General features: G+C 38.2%; 1 long non-coding RNA gene across 1 annotated transcript in view; it reads right to left on the bottom strand.

The window, feature by feature from the left end:
* Positions 1–20,817, bottom strand: part of LOC139083019 (uncharacterized) — a 67,637-nt gene that overhangs the window by 17,993 nt on the left and 28,827 nt on the right. The window contains exon 2 of the long non-coding RNA XR_011539517.1: positions 12,951–13,028. This is a non-coding gene — a long non-coding RNA (uncharacterized lncRNA). The remainder of the gene's footprint in view (positions 1–12,950; positions 13,029–20,817) is intronic.

Raw genomic sequence — 20,817 nt, 5'->3', positions numbered from 1 at the left:
GATAGTGGAAGCTAAATGGGGTAGTTGGGTGGGAGGGGGCCAGAGAGGGAAGGGTGGGTGCACGCTGAGAAAGTGGAGATCAACGGACTGGAGGTTCCCGCAGGTCGATGGAGCAGGAGCCACGGGAGGAGGTGGTCAGAGGGCACAGTGCTCAAGAATTGAGCTTTTTGGGGTACAAGATGACAAGGGCTAGGATAAAACCACACTTTGGCCAGGAATGTGCCGTGCACAGGGGTACCCAGGGAGAGGGCAACAGGAAGAGGAAATCCAGTCCACACTCCCCTCAGCATCCCTGTGCCTGAGGGCTCTGTTACCCAGAGGGGACACCTTTTTCTCATTTACCCTAAGGCACTCTAGAGTCTAATCAGTAGCCCTGGGCTCAGTGGCATTCCTGGGGAGAGCCAGGATTCACTAGGAGCAAGAAGGTGAATGTGAAGGGAACACTCAGATGCAGGGGAGTCTGCCGATGAGAGACTGAGTCCCAGAAGGCCAGCGGAGGCTCAGGGGGAAAAGCTATCAGAAGAAAACAGACAAGAGCTTTACGACCTTGGAGAGGGCAGTAGCCCTTAAACAAGAGTTTTTAAATTGCATAAAGGCAAAAAAAAAAAACCCTAAAGGATTTCACCATTTAAAGATTTTGAGTTCAACAGAGTGCCCCATAGACAAGCTGAGCAGACTAATGACAGTCTAGGAAAAATATTTGCAAAGCCAAGAACAGTCATAGCTAGGACGTTCAAGAACTGCAGATCAGCAAGAAGGAGACGGGAAACCCAATTTTTAAAATGGGCAAAGGATTTGATAGATAATTTGCTGAAGGGGAAACGCACTTGGCTAGTAAGCACATGAAGAGATGTTCTATCTCACAGAATGCGAAAAATGCAAATCAAAACAACCGATAACGCTTTGTAAAATCAGGAGGTTAGATGGTATCAAGTTCTGGAGAACACGGGGGAATAAAGAGCCCTGGGTTCTGGCTGGTGTGACTACAAAGCGGTGCAGCTGTCTGCAGAGGAGTCTGATGGTACCTAGTGAGATGAAGAACACACACTCCCTTCGACACAGCAATTTCTCTCTTGAGGACACACCCTCACACCTCCCCTCCCAAAAATGTATCTTGCAAAGGTTCACAAGGTTTACAACAACCACATGTGTCATAACCAGGAACTGTAGGCCAGCTAGGTCCAACAGCACTAGAATGGATGAGGAAGAGGTGGAATCTGCTTTCGATGAATGTTATGTAGCACTCCGGAAAAATGACCTAGATTCCAGGAAGCAACGTGAAGACATCTCAGGAACTTACAAATTGAGTGTAAAAAAAGTAAAAAATGGAACATGATTTATAGTACAATACCAATTATGTAACTTTAAAAGTATGTACAAAAAAATAGGACTTTATGTATTTTCAAGAATAGACATATATCTAAATAAACATAGATGGTCCATTGAAAGGGTATATACCTAAAGTAGGTGCCTACAAGGACAGAGAAATAGAAGAAAAAATAGGAAAACAAACAAAAGAGACTTTGCACAGACCGATTGAAGAAAAAAAATATAAATTTTGTGCAAGTGAAATAAAACAACTAAATAAATAGGATAAAGGTGTTTGACGTGTATTCATACTGTTCCAGCTAGCTATTGCTGCATAACAAACTACCCTGAAACTTAGTGACTTAAAAAAAACAAAAACCTTTAAAATATCTGACAATATTTTGGGTCAAGAATTTGAGCAAGGCTGACTCTTCAGCTTCTACAGAGTATTGATGAGGGCCACTGGGTGGTATTCAGCAGGCAGCTGGGCTAGGCTGGAAGGTCCAAGAAGGCTTCATTTTCATACCCAGTGCCTTGGGGAGAATAGCTGAAAGGTTGGGCTCGGTTTGGTCTTTCTCCCTCTGCATGTAATCTTCCCAGCAAGGTAGCCAGACTTCTTATATGGCACCTCAGGGCTCCAATAGAGTGTTTTAGGAGAACAAGGCAGAAACTGCAAAGCTTCTTCTGATCTAGCCTTGGAAATCCTACCGCTTTGCTGTTGCCACAATATATTGGTTACAAGGCTCCATAAGAATTTCTGAATTCTGGAGGGACGAGGTAGTGTCTTAATCTGTTCAGACAGCTGTAACAGAATACTATAAGCTAGGCGGCTTACAAACAACAGAAATGTATTTCTCACACTTCCGGGGGCTGGGAAGTCAAAGATCAAGTTGCCAGCAGATCTGGTGTCCGGTGAGAACCCACTTTCTAGTTCACAGACTGCTGTCTTCCCCTTGTGTTCCCACATAGTGGAAGGAGTGAGGGCGATCTCTGGGGTCTCTTTTTATAAGGGCACCAGTCTCACTCATGAAGGCTCCACCCTCATGATCTAATCATCTCCCAAAAACACCTCACCTCCAAATACCATCCCATTGGAAATTAGGTTTCAACCCAAGAATTTGGGGGGAACACAAATATTCAGTCTATAGCAGGTCAGGAGAAAAATAGATGTTTTATTTCTGTTTACAGTGGTATAATTTCCTGAACTGCTGTAAGTTATAAATAGCTTATAAGAAAAGAGAAAAAGTGTTCCTTGTGTCCAGAAAATAGAACATTAAAGAACCAGCAAAGTTTCAAACAAAAAGGCCATAAAGAATTTATAATCATCCTCATCAGTTTATTCAGTCCTATGTAATTAATTCTTGTTCCGCTTGATCTTGTGGTAACAATTCTGTGAGTCCATTAGTTTCTTTATTAGAGTTCTGGAAATTCTTACCCAGTCCAGTGGTAAGATCTTAAAGTTACCAGAAACTTATACTTCAGAGTATTGTCAGAGTCTTTTCCACGGATCTCTGTGAGGATTAAGTACTTTGGGATTGTGGTTAATTGTAAAAGATTTCAGGAAAGCATCAGAGTAAAACAATAATTGTCTATGAGTGACAAGACTTAAAATGCCATGGCTAAATATCTGACGAGAGTTCATTATAATGCAATTGATAAGGAAATTTTGTTACTTCCGTGGGATACAATATTTTAAGATAGTAACTGGAATTATGACTGATTACATGGAAAATAAAGATATTGACAAATTTCTAGGAATTTCATAGAATTGCTGAAACGTTTATCTTACTAACACATATCCATACAAATATAACCTAAAGAAGGTTAAAGATTATTTTTTTACAATGATTCCCATGTAATTTAACATATAAAATAAATCTAATCAATTTAATATCTCTCTTTTTACCAGGTGAGTGAACAAATCCTTTGAGATTTTCCAGGGGCCCTCCAGAAAATCTAAAGTTAGTTTGAAGTCAAAAAGACTTTATTTGGGATTTGATTTTCTAAAGTTTGTCAAAAGTGCCAAAAGGTTTGAACACTTGATTAAATAGGATCACAGATCACTATGAAACAATACTTATTCATTTACCGAAGTGACAGTGAAATATTTCAAAGGCAAACGTAGGAAGTAACATAGCTGAGGGGAAAAACCCAAATACCTGAGCCCTTTTAAACTTGAGAAGGCTTGGTTTTCATAACTAATCAAGGACCTGATAAAGACAACATGAAGCACAGGAAATTATTTTGATAAGACAAAATAGACAGAATCTTTGTTTTATAGAAAAACTACTCAGCAGATTTTTAAAAACACACTTTTACAATCTCTTGTTAGGAATAGACCAATAATCCAAGAAAACTTTATCTTGTAATAGAGAAAGAAAATCAAACTTCCCTTTTGCATTGGTACACTATTGATATTAAAGCTCATTTAAACTCTCATAATAAATGCATTCAATTTTAGCCAGCTTAACCCCATGAGACAAAATTCTCTCTCTTGCTTTCTCTTTTTAACTTTCTATATGCATTTAGATTTTTGTCCTCTATTTTCCTCTTTCTCACTCTGAAACAACCCTTAAACAATCTCTAAAATAAGACAAAATTGCTTGCCTTTTCCTTAACAAAAAATGCATCTTCGTACCTTATATCTTTCCTTAAAAACACACCTTACTTTCCTTGCACACTGCATATAAGATTTTTTCCTTTACCCGTGTTATTCTTGTAGCTCATTTAAATGTATTGATTAGAATTCTTAAATATTAGTAACCTTAATTTCCAGTGTAAACTAGGAAGTAAACAATTGTGAACTGTCTGTCATATATCAGCATTCTGTAGTAGATTAGTAAATTTATGAATATACCATTTCATAATTTCTACAGACATTTTTTCATAGTACAATTTTTCAATGTGGTAAAAAGAACATGCTTATTAACAGACCCACAAATCTTTTGTCTCTCTGTAAAAACTGAGATGCCAAAGTACATAAATTTAAATTTATGTTGAGAAATTAATGTTCCAGTATTTCATTTTATTTGGAAATGATCTAGATATTCAATGAATATCTATCATTTAACTAAATTAGTATAACTTAAAGGTTTCAAGTTACCAAAAAGATTTTGGAAGCCATTTTTTAAGTAGATATATTATAAAAAATAATTATTGTTGAAAATTTCATTTATAAACTTTTATCCCACTTACATTTATTTAGTTCACTTGTTTTTAACAATTATGCTTGGATTACTCATGACATTTCATGAGACATTAAACAAAGCTAGCCATCATACTAAGGTTTTTTTGTTGACAAATCAGGCAAGTAATAAAAATCACAGAAACAAAGAACCTAAAATTTAAATATATAGCTCTCCTCCCCTCCGTTTTTTAATGCCATGTTTGACATACACCAAGCAATTCATCTTTATTGCACATTTTGTTCTTAGGTTGAACTTATGATTTTATAATCTTAACTCATAGAAATAACATAAGCATATTTGACTAATAAACCCAGGTAGAATAAAATTGTAAGTCTGCATTATATCTAGTGCTGACAACTCTGAAGACATACCTATTTTTATTTAATCAACAATCTTTATCTTTATTTACCAAAGATTATCCCACATTACATGAAACTGAAAAATATTCAGGTCAGTTTTTATTTTTTTAAAGTTTTAGGAAGACAATTTCTATAAACACTTATTTTTTAAAGTCAATTAATAGAGCTCTTCTACAAATTAAATTTTGACAATACCGTCCAACCATAGAAAAATACCATATGTACATAACATAAATACATAAACAAACAAATGCAAGTAGAGATTTTGTAGCTTTTATCCTAAATCTTAGCCACGTTTCTGGCAGAGAGAACAAGTTAAGATTACCTGCTCATGAGAGCTAAAGCTTTTTACCAACATTTGTGGAGAAGAATTTTAGAATTTTTTATTGGCCTTGATATGTAATATTTTGGAGAGTTTGGACTAAATTTTGGGCCAGGGACCCTTTGGAGACACAAATTAGCAGTTTGTTTCCCCAAATCCTCCTTTTCCCTTCTTTATTTCTTTTAATCTCTGGTGGCTGTATTAGCCAAGAGTTATCTCCTTGGATGTTTACATTTCAAAGATATAGTAAGTTTTAATCTCAAAGGGACAGAGAAAGGATGTAAGTTTTCTGTAAGAAGGAATTCAAGGGGCCTACACGCCTATTATCAGAAATCTCAGGCAATTACTTTTTAATTCCCCCTCCCTTTTTTTCTTAAGTATAGGACAATTGTTTTTGCAATGTCCTGGCTTTGTACAGTATCTACAAGTGTCTTGAGGTAAATAAGAAAGGTACTGTGGTTGATGAGGAGGGTTGGAGTCATTAAAAAAAATTTTTTTAATGTGCTTTATTTTTTAGGGCAGTTTTAGATTCCCAGTAAAATTAAGCAGAAGGTATAGAGATTTCCTATATACTCCCTGTACCCGCACATGCATAGCTTCCCCGTTATGAACATCCCCCACTAGACTGGTACATTTGTTGCAGTTAATGAACCTACATTGACACATCATTATCACTCAAAGTCTGTGGTTTACATTAGACTTCACTTTGGTGGTGTACATTCCGTGAGTTTGTACAAACGGATAATGATGTGTATCCGCCATTACAGTATCATGCCGAATAGTTTCACTGCCCTAAAAGTCCATCATGCTCGCCTATTCAGCCCTCCCTCCAAACTCCTGGTACCCGTTTATCCTTTTACTGTCTCTAGAGTTTTGCCTTTTCCAGAAAGTCACATAGCAAGAATCATACAGCATATAGCCTTTTCAGATTGGCTTTCTTCACTTAGTAATACGCATTTGGAGGGGAGGAAAAAGCATTCCTTGACCTCCTTAGGATCCCTGGCTGAGCCTGAAAATCAAACTGACAAAGATTAACAGGAGAAAAGCATACAGACTTATTTACTGTAAGTCTTACATGACATAGGAGCCTTAATAAGGAAATGAAGACCTGTGTGTTTTTATCTAGATTTGATGAAATTGTGCAGGAATATGCTAGGTTAAGGAGTACAAAGCAATTGTAATCAACTGGGGGAAACTGAGCAAAGTCTGTTTGTTAGGATTCTTCTTGGCATCTCTTTGTCTTCAGAGACAAGGATGCTCCTTTCCTCCAGGTGTAGGGAGGGCACCTCTCACATGAGGGTTTTATGATGTGTTTCAAGAAAGAAGAGCAAAGGGGAGAGGAGGTTGGAGTGACCTTCCTGTCTTTGCTGTTTTCTCGAATTCCTTCAGCATGAAATATTCAATATGCCAAAGTATCATGTTTTGGAGTAGTGAGTCCTGAACCCCATCACATTTAAGTTTCTTCCATGTCCTTTTATGGCTCGATAGCTCATTTCTTCTTAATGCTGAATAATATTCCATTGTCTGGATATACCACAGCTTATCCATTCACCTAGTGAAGAACATCTTGATTGCTTCCAGGTTTGGGCAATTATGAATAAAGCTGCTATAAACATCCTTGTGCAAATTTTTGTGTGGAAATAAAATTTCAACTCCTTTGAGTAAATACCAAGGAATGCAATTATTGGGTTGTGTAAGAGTATGTTTATTTTTTTAAGAAACCACCCAACTGTCTTCCAAAATGGCTATAGAATTTTTCATTCCCACCAGCAAAGAGTTCCTGTCACTCCACATTCTCACCAGCATTTAGTGTTGTCAGTGTTACGGACTTTGGCCATTGTAATAGATGTGTGCGGTGTGTGTGTGTGTGAGGAAGATTGGCCCTGAGCTAATATCTGTGGCAATCTCCCTCTATTTTGTATGTGGGATGCTGCCACAGCATGGCTTGATGAGCAGTGTGTAGGTCCATGCCTGGGATCCAAGCCTGCAAACCCTGGGCAGCCAAAGTGGAGTACGCAAACTTAATCACTACAGCACCGGGCCAGCCCTCATTGTTGTTTTAATTTGCAATTCCTTGATGACATATGATGTGGAGAATCTTTTCACATGCTTATTTACCATCCGGTGAAGTGTCTGTTAAGGTTTTTGGCTTATTTTTAAGCTGGTTTGTTTGTTTCCTTGTTGAATTTTAAGAGTTCTTTATATATTTTGGAGAACAGTCCTTTTTCAGATGTGCTTTCGTAAGTATTTTCTCCCAGTCTACGGCTTCTCTTCTCATCCTCTTGACATTGTCTTTAACAGAGTAGAAGTTTTAAATTTTAACGAAACCCAGCTTATCAATTTGTTCTTTCACGAATCATGCCTTGGAGCTTTATCTAGAAAGCCATCACCTTATCTAAGGTCTTGTAGTCTTTCCTCTATGTTATCTTCTAGGATTTTTACAGTTTTGCATTTTACATTTAGGTCCATGATCCATTTTGAGTTAAATTTTTATGAAAAGCATAAAGTCTATGTCTGGATTCATTTTTTTGCATGTGGATGTCAAGTTGTTCAGTATCATTTGTTGAAAAGATTATCTTTCTCCATTGTATAGCCTTTGCTCCTTTGTCAAAGATCAGTTAACTATATTTATGCAGGTCTATTTATGGGCTCTCTATTCTGTTTCATTGATGTATTTGTGTATTATTTGCCAAGATCACAGTGTCTTGGGTATTGAAATTTATGGAGGCTCCCTTGTATGCAACAAATAGCTTTCCACCTGTTGCTTTCCAAATTCTGTCTTTGACTTCTGATAATTTAATTACAGTGCGTCTCAGATTAGACCTCTTTGGAGTCAGACTAGTTGTGAACCATTAGACTTCATAACTCAAGATATCTATTTCCCACCCTAGATTTGAGAAGTTCTCAGCCATTACTTCTTTTTCTTTTTCTTTTTTTTCTGAGGAAGACTGGCCCTGAGCTAACATCTGTTGCCAATCTTCCTCTTTTTTTGCTTGAAGAAGATTAGCTCTGAGATAATATCTATTCCAGTCTTCCTCTATTTTGTATATGGGTCACCACTACAGCATGATGACTGGTGTAGGTCCACCGGGGATCTGAACCCACAAACCTGGGCTGCCAAAGCAGAGTGCACGGAACTTTAACCACTACGCCAGTTAAGCTTTCTGCCCCTTTCTCAATCTCTCTTTTCCCCTGGGACTCCCAAATGCATGTATTATTTCACTTTACAGTGTCCTATAACTCCCAAATACTTTCGTCATTCTTTTTCAATCTTTTTCTTTTTGTTCCTCTGACAGGATAATTTCAAATGACCTGTTCCTTATCAAGCAGTTCATAGATCTCTGCTTCTTTAGGATCAGTTACTAGAACTTTATTAATTTCCTTTGGTGTTGTCATGAGTGCCTGAGTTTTTGTGATCTGTGTAGCCTTGCATTGGTGTCTGTTCATTTGGAGGAGCAGATATTTCTTCCCATCTCTGCAGACTGGTTTTAGTAGGTAAAGACCTTCTCTTGCCAGGTCCCAAGACTGACAGGACTGCCTCTGGGATGGTGGTAGAGCCAGATTGAAGCTAAGTCACATGGCTGCTGCCAGGTCTGCAGTTGGATCTGGTCAACAGGTTTATTACCAGAGGCACAGGCAGTCATGGTTTCCATTGGGTCCCTAGGCTGGTGGAAATGTCTCTAGGACCATGGTTAAGTGGAACTGAAGCCAGGTCACAGGGCCACTTCCAGGTCCACAGTTGGCTCCACAGATAACAGGCTTGTTACCAGGGTCATGAATGGGTTTAGCTCCTGCTGGGTCCCTGGATAGACTCTTGCTGGATCCCTGGGTGAGTCCCCAGGCTGGCAGGACTGCCTCTGGACCATGATAGAGTGAGGCTGGAGCTGTGTCATAGGGCTGCCTCAAGGTCGACAATAGAGTCTATGGTTGACACGCCTGTTACTGGAGATGCCAATGGGCATGCCTCATCTTAGGTCCCTGTGCAATCAGGACTGCCTCCAGGATCATGGCTGAGCAGAGCCAAAGCCAGGCATAGGCTTGCTTCCAGATTTGCAGTTGGGTCTGCAATCAGCAGGTCAGGTGCCAGGGGCATGACAGGCGTGGCTCCTCCTAGTTCCCTTGCTAGCTGAGGCTGATGGCATTACCATGGATAAGCAGGCCTGGAGCCAAGTCCATAGGGGTTTGAGGCTGCTTCTGGGCCATGGTCAGTGGGCCGGCCACTGGGGTGCTGGGTCTGCTTTCTCAAAGCTGCCCTCTTCAGTCTACCAGGATCCCAAAGCTCCACAAAGGCACTTTTATCTATGATGGCTGCCAAAGCATTGTTTCTGTTGGGGGATGAGGGTGGTAACCTTCTATTCTGCCATCTTGCTGACATCATCTTCTAGAGGTTTCTATTGAGATATCCTCAAGCTCAGAGATTCTTTCATCAGCCATGTCCAGTCTACTAATTAATACATCAAAAGCATTCTTCATTTCTGTTGTAGCGTTTTTGATCTCTGGCATTTCTTTTTGAGCCTTTCTTAGAATTTCCATTTCTCCGCTTATGTTGCTCATCTGTTCTTGCATGCTGTCTACTTTATCCATTAGAGCCCTTGGCATATTAATCATAGTTGTTTTAAACTCCTGGTGTGATAATTCCAACGTCCCTGCCATATCTGAGTCTGGTTCTGAAGTTTGCTCTGTTTCTTCTGATTGTGTTTTTTGCCTTTTAGTACGTCTTGTAATTTTTTCTTGACAGCTGGACATGATATACTGGTTAAAAATAACTTCTGTAAATAGGGCTTTAATAATGGGGTGTAAGGTTTGGGGAGAGGAAGAGCATTCTATAGTCTTTTGATTAGGTCTCAGTCTTTTAGCGAGCTCATGGCTCTGAACTGTGAACTTCATGCATGCTTCTTAGTCCCCCGCCCACTGAGGTGAGAGAGAATGGCTAGAGTGGGCTGGAGCTGGGCTTTTCCCTTCCTCCAGGTGGAACGCTAGAGCCTGCTAGAGTCAGATATTCTCTTTTCCCTGGGTCAATTAGGCTCTGATAAAACCCCAGCAGGTTAGGCTTTGGTTAATTAGTTTTTCCTGAGGGCAGATCTTATGAAGAACAGAATGCATTATTTTAAAATGATTCCTTTTTCCCTCCCCTTGCTGGAAGCAAGGGGATTTTTCTCTGATATTCACTGTGAGAATCAGGTAGGTATCCAGGAGGTAAAACTCACAAAATGACAGGGTCTCCCAATCACAGGGTCCTCCTGGAGTTTTAAAATCTGAGTCAGCCAAACTGAGCCCTCAGTCATTGCAATTCAGGTTTCCCTACCCTGGCACTGATCCCTACGCCCCCCTCCCCAGGTTGCAGCTGTGGTAAGTTGTGATTCTCTGTATTTGACTGCTGGTCTCTCCAACTTTAAGGGCAGATGTTTGCCCTGTGACCTCACTTCTCTTATGGATCGAAGAAAAGTTGCTGATTTTTTCAGCTTTTTAGGATGGAGTGGTGACTTTCAAGCTTCTTACATGCTACACCAGAAACTGGAAGCCTTGAGTCATTTTTGTAAAGACTCAATTTGCAAGCCAAGGACTGTTGATTTTAATTCCTTCTTTTTCTCGCTTATCTGGCTATCAGTATTTACATATGTCTCATGCCTGCCTGAGTGCCTTTTGTAATCCTTAACTTTTGTTCAAAGTCTAATTTTTTGCTTTTTAATTTAAGGGAGTCCCTCAGGCTAATTGTAATGCCCTTTTTTTGGTGTCCTTTCTTTCTTTCTTTCTTTCTTTCTACCTTCCTTCCTTCCTTCTTTCCTTCCTTCCTTCATTTCCCTCCCTCCCTCCCTCCCTCCTTCCTTCCTTCCTACCTTCCTTCCTTTCTTTCTTTCTTTCAAGATTGGCACCTGAGCTAAGATCTGTTGCCAATCTTTATTTTTCTTCTTCTTCTCCCCAAAGCCCCCCAATACGTAGTTGTATGTTCTAGTTACAGGTCCTTCTAGTTCTGCCATGTGGGATGCCATCTCAGTGTAGTTTGATGAGCGGTGCTGGGTCTGCACCCAGAATCTGAACCAGCGAAACCAGGGCCTCCAAGGCAGAGAGCGTGAACTTAACCACTCAGCCACGGGGCCAGCCCCAGATGTCCTTCTTTTAATTTGAGCTTTCCATAGGTACCAATATAACATTTATTTAGGATGAGAGCTCTCTAAAAATCTGCTTAGATATAAAATTTTTTCAAATCAAAAGATCTATCATCTGGCCATTAATAAATAGGATCTCCCAAGGATACCCATTCCAAATGCACCACAAACCAGAGAGCCTTTTTATGGAAAGACCCAGAGGCAACCTTCCAGACTTAGAGTAAATTTTTACCATGGATGCAAGAGGGGTCCCTGGAGCTGGTGCAGATGATGTACTCCCCATGATCCAAAAATGTCACTCCCAGGGATGGTCAAAGAAAGCAAAGACCTCTGTGTCACATGCGATAAGGAAACTCCAGTGTCCCACAAAAGTGAGAGGCCTTTAATTGCAAACCCACTAATCCGTGATATCAGATAGGCAATACAAGGATGGGATTTTCCCAGCACTGACAAGTAAGTGAAAGTAAAAGATGACAAAGTCTTCTTATGGGCTGTGGCCCCTTAGATAAAGTCCCCTGAAAGATGGTGTCACCAGCTACCTGACCAGAGTTGCTTAAAGAGTTACTTTGGCTTAAAGAGTTGCTTTTGGCTTGGGAGCTTAAAGAATTGCTTAGCAAGTGCAATCAGCATTCAATAGTTCCTCAAAGTTGCTTTTCAGGATGAACAGCTACCCTAGTGGTAGCTTGAACCAGCTCAGACCAGTCCAAACCACACTGCAGTAATGATGCCTGTGCAGAAGAATGGAAAAGTGCACGAAAGTAACCTTGACCTCATTATAATATGAAAAACCCTGCCCCGGGAGGAACTAAAGTCCTATTAACATAACATGCGATGTATGTGGAGGTGTGTATTTGAACTGCACATGTGCCAGCCCATGCCTGCCTCTACGTGGAATGATGAAACTTCCTTCTTGTTTATTCATCCCTTACCCCAAATAAAAAGCACCCACTCCCTGTGCTCAGGGAGCCATAGCTTTGTGAGATTCTTCCCTATGGTCACCATTTTATTTGCTGCATGCTATAAATAAAATTATGCTTTGTGTGACGATTACTTCTGGTGCAGTTTGATGAACTCGCCAAGGAGAAGACTCACGTTGTTCCAGTGACAATGGCACAGTCAGTAAGGCAGCGTCTCTGGTCCCCAGCCTGACAGCTGGCCACCCACAGCTGCAGGCCCCAACAACCTACACCCACCAGTTGGCAGAAAAACCAGGGAGAGTACATTCTCACTGGATCCAAGCCAAACTCTCAAGGCACAAAATAAGACAAAAGGAGAATTTCACCCAGTTTTTTTTATTGGTGACCCACAACAAAGTTTTCCAAAAAAGATGATAGACTGGTGAGAATTAAACCCACCAGTCTTTGAGGCCAGCTCAAACAACAGGCTTAAAGGACCTATGCCTATGTTTTATCTTATAATTCTCCCCATTATGGCAAATGACGCAAAAGACAAAGACAAAGAAAAATTATGTCTGGCCTTAGGAGAGAATCAGATCAAAAACAAATAGCCAAAGCTGCACAAACCCAAAGAACTAGTTCACAGAAATGTTTTCTCCTGTTAATCTAAATTTGGAGGGGAAAGGGGACAAAGAGAAATTCCTTCCTCGCTCTCTCAGCCAGACACTACAGACAGACATTCAGAAGACTGGCATGGTAAGAATTCTTACCTTTTGACAGCTTTTATCTGTCCCAGGATCTCATCTGTAGTTTCAGAGCGAGTAGGGTATCCCAGCCATTTGCTGTCCCTTTGTGATCACCAAAGTTGTAGGGGAGGAAAAAATGTTTCAGTGAAACAGACCATCATTAATTGACCAGGGCCCTGCAAATTAGACTGACAAAAAATTAACAAGAGAAAAATAAACAGAAGTTTATTAACATGTGCACAATGCATACACATAGGAGCACTCAACAGTAAGTAAATCAGAGGAGTGATTAGAATTTGGGCTTATATAGTATCTTAACAAAAGAACAATAAATTATAGAGAAGTGACAAGACAAAGAAAAGAGACTTTGAGCTTCTATGAGTGGCAAACTGTGGGAAGGTGAGTATACAGGGGAGGAGGTTTGTTATGTATCTCCTCTGGCACTGTCTCCAGACTGAAAAGAGTTTAGAGTTGTCTCTGTTGATTAAGAATCATCCCGTCCTACAAAGAGAACAGATTAGTGGCTACCAGGGGAAAGGGGGGGTGGGGGGTGGGCACAAAGGGCGAAGGGGTGCACCTACAACACGACTGACAGACAATAATGTACAACTGAAATTTCACAAGATTGTAACCTATCATTAACTCAATAAAAATAATAATAATAATCTAGTTAAACAGGAAAAAGTCAGCGAGAGAGGGAGAAATTGGAGCAAGAAGAAAGTATTGATTTATTTTGCAGAAATACAAATGTAAAGATCGAGGAAAAAAAAAAAAGAATCGTCCTGTCCTTCCTGGTGGGGGCAGGTGGGGATAGTAGAGAGTTTTTCTTCTGTTTGCTTCTTTTCAATTGCCTTTAGCTCAAAACAATCCTTATGCCAGAGTGGCATATTTCTGGCTAGAATACTCTGCTATCCTTCACTTGTAACTGAAAGAGATGAAAAATCCATAAGAATCCAGAAGATTAGGACATTAGTAACACTCTTGATTTAATTGATGTACATAGGACTCTGCATCTAACAACCACAGAATCCAAATTCTTTTCAAGTGCAAATGGAATATTGACTGAAATTGATGATATCCTGGGCCATAAAGCAAGTCTCAACATATTTCAAAGTATTAAAATCATACAATATATTCTATGACTGCAGTGGAATTAAGCTATAAATCAATTTCAAAAGGCAGCTAGAAAATCCACGAATGTATGGAAATTAAGCAATACACTTCTAAGTAACCCAAGAGTCAAAGAAGAAATCACAAAGAAAAATAAAAGATATTCTGAGCTGAAGGAGAATAAAAATGTGACATCAAAATTGTGAGATGCAGTAAAAACTGTGATTAAAGTGTAATTTATAGCTTTAAATACATATTAGAAAAGAAGATCAATTATCTAAGTATCTATCCTTAAAAAGCTAGAAAAGAACAAGAAAACCCAAAGAAAGGAGAGTTAAAGAACAAAGAGCAGAAATTAATAAAATAGAAAACAAACTTTGTTTTCTTTGGAAAAAAACTAATAAAATTTATAAGCTTTGTTCCAGAGAGAGAGAGAAAGAGGACACCAATTACCAGTATCAGGAATTGAAAAGAGAATATCATTATAAAATCTGCAGACTTTAAGAAGACAATAAGAGGAAACATGAAAAACTCTGCCAATAAATTTGAAAATGGACTAATTCCCAGAAAAAAAATTTACCGAAAATAGATGTAAGAAGAAATAGAAAATCTGAATAGACTTACAACTAACTAGGAATTGAATATTGTGTTAAATGCTTCCAAATATTTATTAAAGAAATAATTCTAATCTTAAGCAAACTCTTTCAAAGAGTAGAAAAAAAAGAATACTTTTATAACTCATTTTATGAGGTCTACATAACCTTTACACCGAAAGTACATTACCAGAAAGAAAAACTACAGATAAATCTCTCTAATGATCACAGACACAAAATCCTAAATAAAATCTAAAATAAAATATTAGCAAATCTAATCAGCAATATGCAAAAAGGATAACACATCACAACCAATTTCAGAAACGCAAATTTGGTTTAAAATTTGAAAATCAGCATAATTCACATTAAGAGAATAAAGGAGGGAAACAAATGATCATCTCAATAGATGAATTTGATAAAATTCATCACAAATTCATGATTTAAAACTTAACAAACTAGGAATAGAAGGTAATTTCTTTAATTGGATAAAACTCCAGCAACTTTTTAATAATAATATATTGAAAGCTTTCCTGAGACAAGGAACAATCACCTGTGATCACCACTCCTGTCCAGCTCGTACTAATGGTCCAAAAAGAAATAAAACAAGACAAAGAAATAAAGGTTATAAGGTTTGGAAAGAAAAAATAAAGTTGTCATTATTCACAGAAAATATGATTGTATATGTAGAAAATCCAGCAAAGTGTACAGAAAAATTATTAGAAATAAGTAAATTTACCAAGGTTGCTGGATATAAGGTGAACATACAAAATCAGTTATTCTTTATGTACTGTAAGCAAAGAATTACAAAATGTCAATTCTCCCCAAATTGATCTACAGATTCAATGTAATGCCAATCAAACTCTTAATGGGATTTTTTTTTTTTTACAAGATGTGACAAGTGGATTCCAAATTTTATAGAGAAAATGGCAAAGTGTAAAGAATACCCAAGGCAATCATGAAGAAAAACAAAGTTGGAGCACTGATAATACCTAGTATCAAGACTTATTATGAAGCTGTAGTAATAAGACATGTAGTATTGGCACAAGAAAAAACAAACAGACGAATGGAACAGAATAAAGAATCCAGAAACAGATAAACTGATGTATGGTGACTTGATTTATGATGAAGATGATACTGCAGACCAGTAGGGAAAAGGTCTTCTTGACAAATGGTGTGAGGTCAACTGGATACCTATATAGAAAATGAAAGGAAGCTCAATTCCTCCCTCATACAATATACAAAAATCTGTTCCAAGTGGGTAATAGATCTAAATAGGGAAGGCAAGACAAAAAAGCTTTTAGTTATAGTTACAGGTAACTAAAGCACTAGAAATGTGGCTAGTCTGAATTGAATGGGTTCTATGTGTGAAATATACACCATATTTCAAAGACCTAGTACCAAAAAAGAATTTAAATATCTCATTAAACTTTTTATATTGATTACATGTTGAAATAATATTTTGATATGTTGGGTTAAATAAAGTATATTATTCAAATTAATTTCACCTGTCTCTTTTAATTTTTTTAAATGAGAATACCAGAAAATTTAAAGTTACATACATGACTTGCATTTGTGGCTCGTCTTATATTTCTAGCAGCTATGCACTAGAAGATAGCATAGGAAAAGATGTTTATAACCTTAGGATAGCAAAGATTTCTTTAAAAGGACACAAAGAGCACTAACTGTAAAAGAAAAGACTAATAAATTGGACTTTACAAATATGAATAACTTCTGTTCATCAAAAATGATATTAAGAGAGTGAGAAGCATCAAAATTAAAAATATTTCTGCTTTTAAGGATACCATCGAGAAAGTAAAAAGATAATCCACAGAACGGAAGAAAATTTTTGCAAATCATATACCTGAGAAGGGTCTAGTATCCAGAATATATAAAGAACTCTTACAACTTAATAATAAAAACAAACAATCCAATATAAAAATGGGCAAAGAATCAGAATAAGCATTTCTTTAAAGAAGATATACAAGTGACCAATAAGTACATGAAAAGATGCTCAACATCATTAGCCGTCAGGGAAATGCAAATCAAAACAACAGTGAGATAACACTTCAAACCCAGCAGGATACCCATAACAAAAAAAATAGATAGTAAAAAATGTCAGTGAGAACCTGGAGAAATTGGAGCCCTCAACACTGCTGATGGGAATGTAAAATGGTAGTCACTTTGGCACAGTCTTGAAGTTCCTCAAAAGGTTAAACACAGTTACTATATGACTCAGTAATTCCACCCCTAAATACATACAAATTTATATGTATATATCTCCAAGAGAAGTGAAAACATCTGTCCACATAAAAATTTATAAGCAAATGTTTGTAGCAGCATTATTCATAGTAGTCAAAAAGTAGAATAACTCAAATGTCCACCGACTGATGAGTGGATAGATAAAATGTGGTATATCCATAAGATCCATACAATGGAATGTTATTTGGCAATAAAAAGAAATGAAATACTGATAAAAACTACAACATGGATGAACTCCGAAAACATTATGCTAAGAGAAACAAGCCAATCACAAAGGATCACATATTGTGTGATTCCATTTATATGAAATGTCCAGAACAGGCAAATCCATAGAGACATAAAGTAGATCAGTGGTTGCCTAGGACTAAGGTAATGGACAGATTGGGAGATGAGAGCTAGGGGGTGTGGGGTTTCTTTTTGGAGTGATGAAAAATATTCTAAAATTTATTGCGGTGATGGTCACACAACTCTGTGAATATCCTAAAAGCCATTGAATTGTACACTCTAAATGGGTACATTGTATGGCATGTGAATTATATCTCAATAAAGCTGTTTTTAGAAAAGGGTATGATGGCAAATCATAGCATAAGAGAAGATATTCACAATACCTGTAATTGAAATAGAACTCATATCCAGAAAATATAAATAACTTCAGAAGTCAATAAGAAAAAAATAAAGACAACCCAATTGAAAAAAGAGCAAAAGACTCGAATAAGTATTTCACAAAAGAGAATATCTGAGTGGTCAATAAACATCACATCAATAGTCATGATGGAAATGTGTATTAAAACCATAATGAGATACCACTACTTACACATCAGAATAGCCAAAATTTAAAATTACTCATAATATCAAGAATTAGAGGATGGCCCATGGCCAAGTGTTTAAGTTTGTGCACTCCACTTTGACTGCCCAGGATCTCGCCGGTTGGGATCCTGGGTGCAGACATGACACCGTTCCTCAGGCCATGTAGTGGTAGCATCCCACATAGCACAACTAGAAGGACATACAACTAGAATATACAGCTATGTACTGGGGGGCTTTGGGGAGAAGAAAAAAATAAAAAGAAAGATTGGCAACAGATGTTAGCTCAGGTGTCAATCTTTAAAAACACAAAAAAAGAATTAACAAGGGAGTGACATCAGCAAGATAGTGGAATAGGTGGTCCCCAGCCCTCATTTCCCCACACAGAAACAACTGACAGCCATCTACAGACAAAAGTGCCTTTGTGGGAGCTTTGGAATCCAGGTCACAGTTTACAAAACCCCAGTGGAGCCCAAGACTAGGGAGGGCTGCTTTGAGAAAGGAGACCCACACTCTGGTGGCAGGCCTGCCAACCTTGGTTCTGACTGCAGACCTGGAAGCAGCCCTTTCCCCCTGTAGACTCAGCTCCAGCCCCACAGTCCTGCCGCCAAACCTATCCACCAAAAGACCTAGAAAGAACTATACCCGTTGGCACCCCTGGTAACAGGCCTGCTGACCTCAGACCTGATTGCAGACCCTGAAGCAGCCCTGTGACCCAGCTCCAGCCCCACTCTATCACCGTCCCAGAGGTGGTTCTGCCTGCCCAGGGACCCAGCAGAATCCATACCTGTCCATGCCTCTGGCAACAGACCCACTATCTGAGGACATGACTGTGGACCCAGCAGCATCATGACCTGGCTTCAGTCGTGCTTGACCATGGCCCCAGAAGCAGTACCACCAGACTGGGGAACTTGCAGAAGGTCCTTAGCTGCCAAAACTAGTCTGTAAAGACTGGAAGAGATGTCTTCTCCTTCAAATGCACAGGCACCAATGCAAGGCTACATGGGGCATGAAGAATCAGGCAAACATGACAAAACCAGGGGAACTAATAAAGATCCAGTAACTGACCCTAAAGAAATAGAGATCCATGAACTACTTGACAAGGAATTCAAAATAATCATCATAAAGAGACTCAAAGGGCCAATGGGCTGTAAGAGAACACAAATAGACAACTAAACAAAATCAAGAAAACAATACATGAACAAAATGAGAAACTTAATAAAGAAGTAGAAACCATAAAAAAGAACCAAATAGAAATCCTGGACTGAAGAATACAATGACTGAACTGAAAAATTCAATAGAGAACTTGAACAGCAAACTCATTCATGCAGAAGAAAGAAGCAGTGAACTCAAAGACAAGTCTTTTGAAATTACCCAGCCAGAGGAACAAAAAGAAAAAGAATGAAAAAGAATGAAGAAAGCATTGGGGACCCCTTAGATACTATCAAGTGAAATAATATATGCATTATGGGAGTCCCAGAGGAAAACAGAGACAGAAAGGGGCAGAAAGCTTATTTAAAGAAATAATGGCTAAGAATTTCCCAAATCTAGGGAGGAAAACGGACATCTTGATTTACGAAGCACCAAATAAATAAGGAACTCAAACAACTCAATAGCAAAAAACCCAAGTAACCTGATTTTAAAACACACAAAGGATCTGGATAGATAGTTCTCAAAAGAAGACATACAAAAGGCCAACAGATAAATTCAATTGTGTACCTTAAATATATACATTTTTTATTTGTCAATTATACCTCAATAAAGCTGAAAAAATTTTTGAAACTAAAAAAATTAATCAATTAACAAGGTCATGAAGCAACTAAAATTCCCCTATGCAGCTGGTGGGAGGGTACAATCATTTTGAAACATTGTTTCAGTGTCTATGAAACCTGAATATATGCACACCCTATGACCAGGTCTTCTACTCGTAGGTATACAACCAAAAGAAATACGTGCATATACACACCAAAAGGTATATACAAGAAAATTTATAGCAGCTCAATCCATAGTAGTTCAAAACTGGAAACAATCCAATGCGTATAGAAAGTAGAATTGATAAATAAATTGTGATATAGTCCTACAATGGAATATTATACAGCCAAAATAATGGATGAACTATTATTGCAACCATATGGAGGGCTATTATAAGTGTAACATTGAGTGAAAGAGCCAGGCACAATAAAATTCATAGATTATGCAATTCCGTTTCCACAGAGTTTAAAAATTAGGCAAGACTAAAGTATATTCTTTAGGGAAAAAGCTCAGGTGGCACAATCCTAAAAAACAACCAAGAAATAACCAGAAAGGTATTTTTGTCAGGGAGGAAGCAGTGATTGAGAAGCACAAGACGGGCCTCCAGGCGCTGACGTGTATTTCTCAACTTGAGCAGTGGTTACATGGGTGTTCACTTTGTGATAAATTATTGAGCTAAACAGGTTAGTTTTGTATACTTTTCTGTATGCATGTTATATTTTACAATAAAAAAGTTTAAAAAGAAGAGTACTTACTAGCAAGGAAACATATTCCTGAAGTATCATAAGGTGAAAAAACTTACAAAACTGTTTATATGGCATGGTCTTAATTTTACTCGATGAATGTATTTTTACACGCTTAGGTAAATTAAATGATCTGGAGAGGCACACACCAAGGTGAAAAGGCAGTTACCCTGGGATGCAGTCACAGTGTTTTTGTTTGTTTGTCTGTGTCTACGTATTTCCTGGTCTTTCTGTAATAAGCCTTTATTGCTTTTCTAATAAGAAATAAAGTCATTTTGTAGTATTGGCCTGGGACTAAACTAACAGATCAATAGAACAGAGTAGAAAACTGAAAAAGAGACTCAATGGATATGAGAATTTGATGTGCGATAACGGGAGGATTGCGAATTAATGGGGAAAAGACGGGTAGTTGATTCATTTCATTGGTTCAACTGGCTAACAGTTGGGAAGATGAAGTTGAGCTCTACCACATACCATTTGCTAAATAAGTCCCTATGTTATTTAAATACACACAAAAACTTTTAACCATACTAAGTAAAAGCGTAAAATTTTAGAAGACAATATAAGCACGTCATCCCACATTCTTGGAGCAGAGAAGGCCTTTCTAAGCCTAGCATCAAAGTTGGCAAG

This window comes from Equus przewalskii, chromosome 1 (genome assembly GCF_037783145.1).
Source record: "Equus przewalskii isolate Varuska chromosome 1, EquPr2, whole genome shotgun sequence".
Lineage (NCBI taxonomy): Eukaryota > Metazoa > Chordata > Mammalia > Perissodactyla > Equidae > Equus > Equus przewalskii.
This window is presented reverse-complemented; position numbering and strand designations above follow the sequence as displayed.